We start from the raw sequence: 11,998 nt of genomic DNA, 5'->3' as shown, positions 1-11,998 counted from the left end.
CAGAGGTTTAGTCAATGGATCTGATATGTTGTCATCAGTTCCAATTTTGCTTATCTCGACTTCTTTTCTTTCAACGAACTCTCGTAGAAGGTGAAATCTACGAAGTACATGCTTGACTCTCTGGTGGTGTCTAGGCTCCTTTGCCTGTGCAATAGCTCCGTTATTATCACAATACAGGGCAATTGGTCCTTTAATGGAGGGGACTACACCAAGTTCACCTATGAACTTCCTTAGCCATATAGCTTCCTTTGCTACTTCATGTGCAGCAATGTACTCCGCTTCAGTTGTAGAATCCGCAATGGTGCTTTGCTTAGCACTTTTCCAGCTTACTGCTCCTCCGTTGAGGCAGAAGACAAACCCAGACTGTGATCTGAAATCATCTTTGTCGGTTTGGAAACTTGCGTCCGTATAGCCTTTAACAATTAATTCATCATCTCCACCATAGACCAGGAAGTCATCTTTGTGCCTTTTCAGGTACTTCAGAATATTCTTGGCAGCAGTCCAATGCGCCTCTCCTGGGTCTGACTGGTATCTGCTCGTAGAACTGAGTGCGTACGCAATATCCGGGCGTGTACATATCATAGCATACATTATTGAACCAATCAATGATGCATATGGAATCCCATTCATTCGTCTACGCTCATCAAGTGTTTTTGGGCACTGATTCTTGCTTAGAGTCATTCCATGAGACATGGGTAGGTAGCCTCGCTTGGAGTCCGCCATCTTGAACCTATCAAGCACCTTATTGATATAAGTGCTTTGACTAAGTCCAATCATCTTTTTAGATCTATCTCTGTAAATCTTGATGCCCAATATGTACTGTGCTTCTCCTAGATCTTTCATCGAAAAACATTTCCCAAGCCAAATCTTGACAGAGTTCAACATAGGAATGTCATTTCCGATAAGTAATATGTCGTCGACATATAATACTAGGAAAGCAATTTTGCTCCCACTGACCTTCTTGTATACACAAGATTCGTCTGCGTTCTTGATGAAACCAAAGTCACTGACTGCTTCATCAAAACGTATATTCCAGCTCCTGGATGCCTGCTTCAATCCGTAGATTGACTTCTTTAGCTTGCATACCTTTTTAGCATTCTTTGGATCCTCAAAACCTTCAGGCTGTGTCATAAACACAGTTTCTGTTAAAACGCCGTTTAAGAAAGCAGTTTTGACATCCATCTGCCATATTTCGTAATCGTAATATGCAGCGATTGCTAACATTATCCGAATAGACTTTAGCATTACAACTGGTGAAAAGGTTTCATCGTAATCCACACCGTGGACTTGCCTGTAACCTTTTGCAACCAATCTAGCTTTGAAAACTTCAAGTTTCCCATCCTTGTCCTTTTTCAGTTTGAAAACCCATTTGCTTCCAATGGCTTGGTAGCCATCTGGCAAATCGACCAAATCCCATACTTGGTTTTCAGACATGGAGTCTAATTCAGATTGCATGGCTTCTTGCCATTGCTTGGAGCTAGGGCTCGTCATAGCTTGTTTGTAAGTCGCAGGTTCATCACTTTCAAGTAATAGAACGTCATAGCTCTCGTTCGTCAAAATACCTAAGTACCTTTCCGGTTGAGATCTATATCTTTGCGATCTACGCGGGGTAACATTTCTAGTTTGACCATGATTCTCACCAGATTCTTCTAAAGATCTCTGAGTTTCATCCTGAATGTCATCTTGAGCATTCTCTAGAGTTTGTTGTTCGACTCGAATTTCTTCGAGGTCTACTTTTCTCCCACTTGTCATTTTGGAAATGTGATCTTTCTCCAAAAAGACACCATCTCGAGCAACAAACACTTTGTTCTCAGATGTATTGTAGAAGTAATACCCCTTTGTTTCCTTTGGATATCCCACAAGGATACATTTGTCAGATTTTGGATGAACTTTGTCTGAAATTAATCGTTTGACGTATACTTCACATCCCCAAATCTTAAGAAAAGACACATTTGGAGGCTTTCCAAACCATAATTCGTATGGAGTCTTTTCGACAGCTTTAGACGGAGCTCTATTTATAGTGAGTGCAGCTGTATTTAGTGCATGTCCCCAAAATTCTAATGGAAGTTTGGCCTGACCCATCATTGACCTGACCATGTCTAGAAAGGTTCTGTTCCTCCGTTACGACACACCGTTCCATTGTGGTGTTCCAGGAGGAGTCAATTCTGATAGAATTCCACATTCTTTCAGATGGTCATCAAATTCATAGCTCAGATATTCACCGCCTCTATCAGACCGCAGTGCCTTAATCTTCTTGCCTAATTGATTCTCTACTTCACTCTGAAATTCCTTGAATTTGTCAAAGGATTCAGACTTATGCTTCATTAGGTAGACATAACCATATCTACTGAAGTCATCAGTGAAAGTGATAAAGTAGCTGAAACCACCTCTAGCATTTGTACTCATTGGTCCACATACATCTGTATGGATTAAACCCAATAGTTCATTTGCTCTTTCTCCAACTTTAGAGAAAGGTTGCTTTGTCATTTTGCCAAGTAAACATGATTCGCATTTACCATAATCCTCTAAGTCAAATGGTTCTAGAATTCCTTCCTTTTGAAGTCTTTCTAAGCGTTTCAAGTTTATATGGCCTAATCGATAATGCCACAGATAGGTGAGATCTGAATCATCCTTTTTGGCCTTTTTTGGTATTTATGTTATATACTTGTTTGTCGTGATCTAATAAATAAAGTCCATTGACTAATCTAGCAGACCCATAAAACATCTCTTTAAAATAAAACGAACAACTATTGTCTTTTATTAAAAAGGAAAATCCCTTAGCATCTAAGCAAGAAACTGAAATGATGTTTTTAGTAAGACTTGGAACATGGAAACATTCTTCCAGTTCAAAAACTAGCCCGGAGGGCAACGACAAATAGTAAGTTCCTACAGCTAATGCAGCAATCCGTGCTCCATTTCCCACTCGTAGGTCGACTTCACCCTTGCTTAACTTTCTACTTCTTCTTAGTCCCTGTGGATTGGAACATAAGTGTGAGCCACAACCTGTATCTAATACCCAAGAAGTTGAATTAGCAAGTATACAGTCTATAATGAAAATACCTGAAGATGGAACGACTGTTCCGTTCTTCTGATCTTCCTTTAGCTTCAAGCAATCTCTCTTCCAATGCCCCTTCTTCTTGCAGTAGAAGCATTCGGATTCAGAAGTGGGTTGACTGACCTTCCTCTTTACAGATTTGGCGCCAGTTTGCTTAGTTGGGATGGCCTTGTTGCCACCTTTCTTAGCATTCCTCTTCTTTCCAGATTTCTTGAACTTGCCCCCACGCACCATAAGCACATCCTGCTTATCACTTTTGAGCGTCTTTTCAGCGGTCTTCAGCATACCGTGAAGCTCAGTGAGCGTTTTGTCCAGACTATTCATACTGTAGTTCAGTTTGAACTAATCATACCCGCTATGAAGAGAATGGAGGATGGTGTCTATAGCCATTTCCTGAGAAAATTGCTGATCCAGCCGACTCATATTCTCAATGAGTCCAATCATTTTGAGAACATGTGGAATTACGGGCTCGCCTTTCTTAAGCTTGGTCTCAAGAATTTGCCTATGAGTTTCGAATCTTTCGACTCGAGCCAGATCATGGAACATGTTCTTCAACTCACTGATGATTGTGAAAGCATCTGAGTTGATGAACGTTTTCTGCAGATCCGCACTCATGGTGGCGAGCATTAGACATTTCACATCCTTGTTGGCATCAATCCAACGATTGAGGGCTGCCTGAGTGACCCCGTCGCCTGCGGCTTCGGGCATCGCCTCTTCTAGGACATACTCCTTTTCTTCCTGCATAAGAACTATTTGCAAGTTCCTTTGCCAGTCAAGGAAGTTTTTCCCGTTCAACTTCACCTTTTCGAGAATTGATCGAATGTTGAATGAATTGTTGTTTGCCATATTAAAAACTACAATTGAAAAGAATAAACAAATAAATAACCATTCACAGTTTCTCTTAATAAACTCAAATTCTAGCATACATGCATAATTCAATGTTTATTAAGCATTTTATTCAAGTTATGTGTTCTGGCAGGTGTGAATAAAATGATTCCAAGATCCTAAAATCATTGAAGAACTAAGCACAGTTTGTCGACTTAATCCTAAAACATCTTAGGTAAGCAAAAGCCTTTTGCTAATAGTCTAGAAACTATTCTTGGTTGATAGGTACGTCTAAGAACTTATTAGGTAAACCTATCGATTTTGCCACGACATAAAAGGACTCCTTACTTATATCGTTGAGTTTCACCAAAACTAACATGTACTCACAATTATTTGTGTACCTTGCCCCTTTAGGACCAATAAGTAACACCTCGCTGAGCGAAAACTATTACTAGATTGATGTAAAGGATATCCAAGCAAGTGTATATTTTGGCATGGCACCTTTTAACTCAATTTTTAAGTTTGGAACTTAAGGCTCTTACTATGTTGGTTAGATTTTAAGTGAACTAAAATCCTTAATCATGCAACATAATCAAGCTTTTGATCTCATGCATTTTAAGACATATTTAAAAGCAATAAATAACTTAAAACATGCATAAGATAAATGTGATCTAGTATGGCCCGACTTCATCTTGAAGCTTTGACTTCAAAGTCCGTCTTGAAAATCTCCGTGGGAGGCACCATTTTCTTCAAATAGGATAAGCTATAATTAAAACTATTTACAACTATTTGATGGTACGCAGACCATATTTGAATTTGAAAAACGACTTTGGTACTTTAGACCAATTACATTCAAATTAATGGTACGCAGACCATATTTTCTATCCTATTTGGGCCATACTAGTCACTTCATAACCTGCAAAACAGTACATATACAATATATACCATTCACCCATTCATTATCATGAATGGCCCACATAGCTGGTTAGTAAAACACATTATGCATCACGTAAACATTTGCAGCAATTAATCAAGGGCACCAATAATCTACCAATTATTCAGTCCTTATTAATTCTAATCAAGTTGTTTTAACCTTAAGGATTTGTAGACCTAATCAAGAGTTTATGACTAAAAGGGCTCCCACTTAAACCAATAAATTCATATGCTTTACTAATTTTAAACATAAAAATGTATTTCTAGTCTAACCGGAAACATACAAATTTAATGAAAATTTAAAGCTCATATAAATTTATAATTGAATCCAAAAAGTTTAATTTAATTTCAGTCGTATTTAAACTAATTCATGATTTTAATTTTAGTAAAATAATTAGAATAAATAAAATTTATTATAATTACAATATTCAAAATTAAAATCCAAGAAAATAATTTAAATTATTAATTTTAAAATTAATTAAAATTACGTAAACTGAAAATTTTAAATTAAACATTCAAAACGATCTAATCGCAACGCAAACAGCCTACGCATCGCACGCCCATGGGCCACACGCACATAGCCATCGCTGGCCATGTGCGCGCAGCCCATGCGCTCGTCGCATAGCTGCTGCTTCTACCCTTCGCAAGCCATCGCGCGAGCTGGTGCTCGCTGCGCGCGCGCCAGCGCTCGATGCACGCGAGCAAGTGCTCGCTGCGCGCGCGCGCCAGCGCTCGATGCAAGCGAGCCAGCGCTCGCTTCGTGCATTCGCCAGCGCATGCTGTGCGCGCTCGCTAGCGCTCGCTGCGCGCGGCATCAACGCTGGGCGCAACACTCGTGGCACGCGAGGCTGCGCGCGCTTGCGCGAGGCAGTGCGCGTTGTGGCGCAGCTCGCTTGCTGCCCATACGCGACTGCCGTGCCTTGCTTTCGCCCACGCCCATTCGTCCATTGCTCATAGCCCACGACACAAGGCAGGGCTGCTGCCTTGTGCTCGTGCACCATGCCTTTGCTCATTGTATTCGTGCCGCATGGGCGACGAGCTCCCTTGCTCGTCGTCACATGCCCGCACTATACAACACCCCTTAAGGGTAACACGTAGCGTCCATTGCTTTGTGCGTGCAAGTTATATGAACGAATCGCATAAAATTTAAAATTTATATTTAAAATTAATGACAAATTAATAAATAATATTAATTTCATAATTTTAGGGCGAAAAATCGAAAATTTATTATTCAATTGATTTCCGATTATCATGGATTCAAGCCTAGGTCATAAAAATTTAAAATTTATCATAAATTTACAATTTTTATGGTGGTTTTTAATCATAGGTATCTAATTAAATTATAATTAATTATGAAAATCAAATTAATTCTAAATTATTCTAATTTTCAACAAATTAATCATAATTACAAATTAGATTGCATAATTAACAAGGCTAGGCATTCAAACTTGTTAAACATATACAGTAGGTCAATCAAAAATTCAAGATTTATCAACAAGAATCGCAAATATTTAATTTAACATCTTAAATTTACGAAATTTTGCATTCGAAAAACTAAAACCTTCGAAAAGTCATAGTTAGGCTTCGAATTTGAGAATTCTGGGTTCGGCAGAAAAATATTATTTTTGTCAAAATTTTAGAATGCCTTTTACATGCGGAATTGACACAAAAATCACTCGATTTGGATGAGTAATGAAGAAACTGCCGAAAAACTGCGTACGTATAATTAAATAAACGCAATTTGCAATTAATTAACAATTACGAAAATTAATCACCCCTTTTAATTCTTGCAAATTTGTAATATTTAATCATGTTCATGCAATTTAGATTATGAAAATAATAAGAGGCTCGTGATACCACTGTTAGGTTATGATTCATATGACAATTCATAAATCATGCGGAAAAACCATTTAGCCAGGAATACATATTATTTACACATAATCATATAGCATAGTTTAGATGCATACTCTTTGTTGCGTGCCTTCCCTAGCTGCGCCCGAACCGAACAAGAACAAGTCTTTAGGACTCCAAGTGTCGTCCCTCCGTAGATAGTCCACAACACGTCCGGATCCGCCTTAAGATTGACCAACTAGAATCGCCCTTAAGGTACTAATAATTTCGGCACTTTTAGGCAAGGAATGTGACTGAATTTTTCTCTCAAAAACTCACTTTGAATACTTGAATACTTGTTATAAATTGTGAACCCAGGCCACATATTTATAGGGGTATGGAAAGAGAATTGGAATCCTACTAGGATACGAATTAATTAAATTAGAATCCTAATGAAACTCTTATTTAATTAATTTATCAAATAGGATTAGGAATTTAATCATTAAACGAATCCTGTACGTTTTAGGTTTCGTATGTGAACACAAACACCCACGCACGCACAGCAGCCCACGAGGGGCGCCATGCGCGCGCGCGCACAGCCCGAGAATCGCAGCCCACGACTGCCGCAGCCTTGGGCGCGCGCTGGGCCTGCCTTGCGGTGGGCCTGGCGCAGCCTTGGGCTGGCGTGTTGGGGCGCGCGTTTCCCTTGCTGGACGTGGGCCTGGCTTCGTGCTGGGCCTTCGTCTAGCAAGCTCGTCCGATGCTAATTCGTACGACGCGCTTCCGATTAATTTTCCGATTCCGGAATTCATTTCCGATACGAACAATATTTAACATTTCCGATTCCAGAATTTATTTCCGTTTTGAACAAATATTTAATATTTCCGTTTCCGGAATTATTTTCCGATTCCGATAATATTTCCGATTCAGACAATATTTCCGTTTCCGGCAATATTTCCGATTCCGGCAATATTTCTATTTCCGATAATATTTCCCGATACGTACCATGTTTCCGTTTCCGGCAACATCTACGACTTGGATAATATTTATATTTCCTATACGATCCATATTTCCGTTTCCGGCAATATCATCGTTTTCAGAGTATTCTTTTCTTTCCTGTGACGATCTCAGCTCCCACTGAAACCAAGATCCGTCGATTCCGAATATCCATAGATGGAGTATTTAATGCCATTAAATACTTGATCCGTTTACGCACTATTTGTGTGACCCTACGGGTTCAGTCAAGAGTAAGATGTGGATTAATATCATTAATTCCACTTGAACTGAAGCGGCCTCTAGCTAGGCATTCAGCTCACTTGATCTCACTGAATTATTAACTTGTTAATTAATACTGAACCGCATATATTAGACTTATCATTGAATGCATACTTGGACCAAGGGCATTATTTCCTTCATATTTAATGCCATTAAATACTTGATCCGTTTACGTACTATTTGTGTGACCCTACGGGTTCAGTCAAGAGTAAGCTGTGGATTAATATCATTAATTCCACTTGAACTGAAGCGGCCTCTAGCTAGGCATTCAGCTCACTTGATCTCACTGAATTATTAACTTGTTAATTAATACTGAACCGCATATATTAGACTTATCATTGAATGCATACTTGGACCAAGGGCATTATTTCCTTCACATATTTGGTCTCAAGTAATCATCAACATGATCTAACCTAGATATTTATGATTTCTTGCCAAGTGGATTTTATACTTCTGAATCTTTGAACTAGCCAAACAGATTCAACTTATATCACATTTGAGTAAATAAACCTATATTCACTCAAATCCATGTGAAATAATAAAGTCATAAAATCTTTCTTTAGCTTTGAACTCTATTGTCTAGGCGTTCTAACAATAGTTCATATCTTTTGTTACTTTCAACAAGTAAGACTAGTTGTCTTAAAATGATCTAGAAATCAATCAACTTTCAAAAGTCCATCAAAATAGAGCTTTTGAATGTTAACTTGTTGATATGGTCTAAACAACAATGCCAAAGATTAGTGGAACTCAAATCAAGGGGTTGATTTGAACCTAGTAAAGTTCTTTAAAGAGTTGTTTGTTTTAATCAAGCATATTGACTCAACCTGTAATTGACCATTTCATTCAAATAAACAAACAAACATTGTTTTTGTTTTTCTTGAATGTGAGTCTTTCTGTGTTTGAAAACAGAAATTTAGGTATGTTGATTATGGAACAAAATAGCCATTAAGTTCCAGCCTTTGAAAGGACTTAAAACAAACTAGATGACCCTACAACTAATGTAGCATTGCCATGCTTCATTTCCCACTTGTAGGTCATTAGTGTATCCTATCTTCCATTGTTTGAGTTATTACCGAAGTAAGAACCTCAAGCGGTATATGATACCAAGGAAGTTTGATTGCTAGGTCACTTCTCTTTAAACATAAACTTATAGGTAGAAACGGAATCGTAAATTCCTTTCATTTGTTCCTCGTTTTCCTATTTCTTGTACCCTTTCTTATAGTCTTAAGAATTGAATTCTTTAGTGTTGACTTTTATACTTTGTTAGACATGTCCAATGTCACCCCAACAAGGTTCTTACCATTTAATTTATGTTGAATATTAAGTTTCAACTAGACGATCTTACCAGAAGCTTTTAAAGTTCTCTAAGCATCGATCTATTCGAATGTCTGGGGACTAGACTCATTCGAGAATTAAATCGACAAAGATATTAGGTTGTTAACCATTGGTAAAGCTGAGCGTATTAAACTCAATGCTTTATGATCTCAAAACTACATTGTATTTGAATTCACAAGCACCAATTGGTTTACCATTCGATTTTGATACTCGAAAACAACGTACATTTTAAATTGCTCACTTTCTCTCTTTTCCGTGAATCGTTCTTGGATCCACTACCAATCGAGGAAATTTACTGTTACCTTTCTAAAAGGATTTACCGCAGTGCAAGATATTTAATTATAAACAATAATTAAAACATTCATTGAAGCATGCAAAGTCTAAACATTTATCATGAATAATAACTTGAAAATGAAAGCAATCATGCAATTTAAACAAGTCATTAGCATTTTATTCGAATTATGTGTTCCGGCAGGTGTGAATAAAATGATTCCAAGATCCTAAAATCATTGAAGAATTAAGCACAGTTTGTCGACTTAATTCTAAAACATCTTAGGTAAGCAAAAACCTTTTGCTAATAGTCTAGAAACTATTCTTGGTTGATAGGCACGTCTAAGAACTTATTAGGTAAACCTATCGATTTTTCCACGACATAAAAGGACTCCTTACTTATATCGTTGAGTTTCACCAAAACTAACATGTACTCACAATTATTTGTGTACCTTGCCCCTTTAGGACCAATAAGTAACACCTCGCTGAGCGAAAACTATTACTAGATTGATGTAAAGGATATCCAAGCAAGTGTATATTTTGGCATGGCACCTTTTAACTCAATTTTTAAGTTTGGAACTTAAGGCTAGCACCTATATTTTGAAGCGCTCTTTACTATGTTGGTTAGATTTTAAGTGAACTAAAATCCTTAATCATGCAACATAATCAAGCCGCAATCTCATGCATAATTAAGACATATTTAAAGCAATAAATAACTTAAAGCATGCATAAGATAAATGTGATCTAGTATGGCCCGACTTCATCTTGAAGCTTCAACTTCAAAGTCCGTCTCGAAAATCTCCGTGGGAGGCACCATTTTCTTCAAATAGGATAAGCTATAACTAATTACAACTATTTGATGGTTCGCAGACCATATTTGAATTGAAAAATAACTTTGGTACCTTAGACCAATTACATTCAAATTAATGGTACGCAGACCATATTTTCTATCCTATTTGGGCCATACTAGTCACTTCATAACCTGCAAAACAGTACATATACAATATATGCCATTCACCCATTCATTATCATGAATAGCCCACATAGCTGGTTAGTAAAACACATTATGCATCACATAAACATTTGCAGCAATTAATCAAGGGCACCAATAATCTACAAATTATTCAGTCCTTATTAATTCTAATCAAGTTGTTTTAACCTTAAGGATTTGTAGACCTAATCAAAAATATATGACTAAAAAGAGCTCCCACTTAAACCAATAAATTCATATGCTTTACTAATTTTAAACATAAAAATGTATTTCTAGTCTAACCGGAAACATACAAATTTAATTAAAATTTAAAGCTCATATAAATTTATAATTGAATCCAAAATTTAATTTAATTTCAGTCGTATTTAAATTAATTCATGATTTTAATTTTAGTAAAATAATTAGAATAAATAAAATTTATTATAATTACAATATTCAAAATTAAAATCCAAGAAAATAATTTAAATTATTAATTTTAAAAAATTAATTAAAATTACGTACACTGAAAATTTCAAATTAAAATTTCAAAACGATCTAATCACAACGCAACAATCCCACGCAACGCACGCCCATAGGCTACACTCACACAGCCATCGCTGGCCATGTGCGCGCAGCCCATGCGCTGCGTCGCATCGCTGCTGATCACCATCGCAAGGCATCAATCGAACACGCGAGCCAGTGCTCGCTGTGCGCGCCAGCGTTCGACGCAACAAGCATGCTGCCGCAGCCCATGAGCGCAACGCTCGTCGCACGTCGCAACAAGCAAGCTGCTCGCCATCGCTGGGCGCAGCGCTCGTCGCACGTCGCAACAAGCACGCTGCACGCCATCGCTGGGCGTAGCGATCGTCGCACGTCGCAACAAGCACGCTGCACGCCATCGCTGGGCGCAGCGCTCGTCGCACGCACACATGCGCTTGATGCGTGCGAGGCTCCGTGCGCTTGCGCGAGGCAGTGCGCGCTGTGGCGCAGCACGCTTGCTGCCCACACGCGACTGCTCGCTCCTTGCTCTCGCCCTTGCCCATGCGCTCAATGCTCACAGCCCACGACACAAGGCAGGGCTGCTGCCTTGTGCTCGTGCACCATGCCCTTGCTCGCTGCATTCGTACCGCATGGGCGACGAGCTCCCTTGCTCGTCGTCGCATGCCCGCACTATACAACACCCCTTAAGGGTAACACGTAGCGTCCACTGCTTTGTGCGTGCAAGTTATATGAGCGAATCGCATAAAAATTAAAAATTTATATTCAAAATTAATGACAAATTAATAAATAATATTAATTTCATAATTTTAGGGCGAAAAATCGAAAATTTATTATTTAAATGATTTCCGATTAACATGGATTCAAGTCTAGGTCATAAAAATTTAAAATTTAACATAAATTTACAATTTTTATGGTGGTTTTTAATCATAGGTATCTAATTAAATTATAACTAATTATGAAAATCAAATTAATTCTAAATTAATTACTAAATTTAAATAGACATT

Source organism: Spinacia oleracea, chromosome 1, assembly GCF_020520425.1.
Source record: "Spinacia oleracea cultivar Varoflay chromosome 1, BTI_SOV_V1, whole genome shotgun sequence".
Lineage (NCBI taxonomy): Eukaryota > Viridiplantae > Streptophyta > Magnoliopsida > Caryophyllales > Amaranthaceae > Spinacia > Spinacia oleracea.
Note: the sequence above shows the minus strand (reverse complement) of the source record.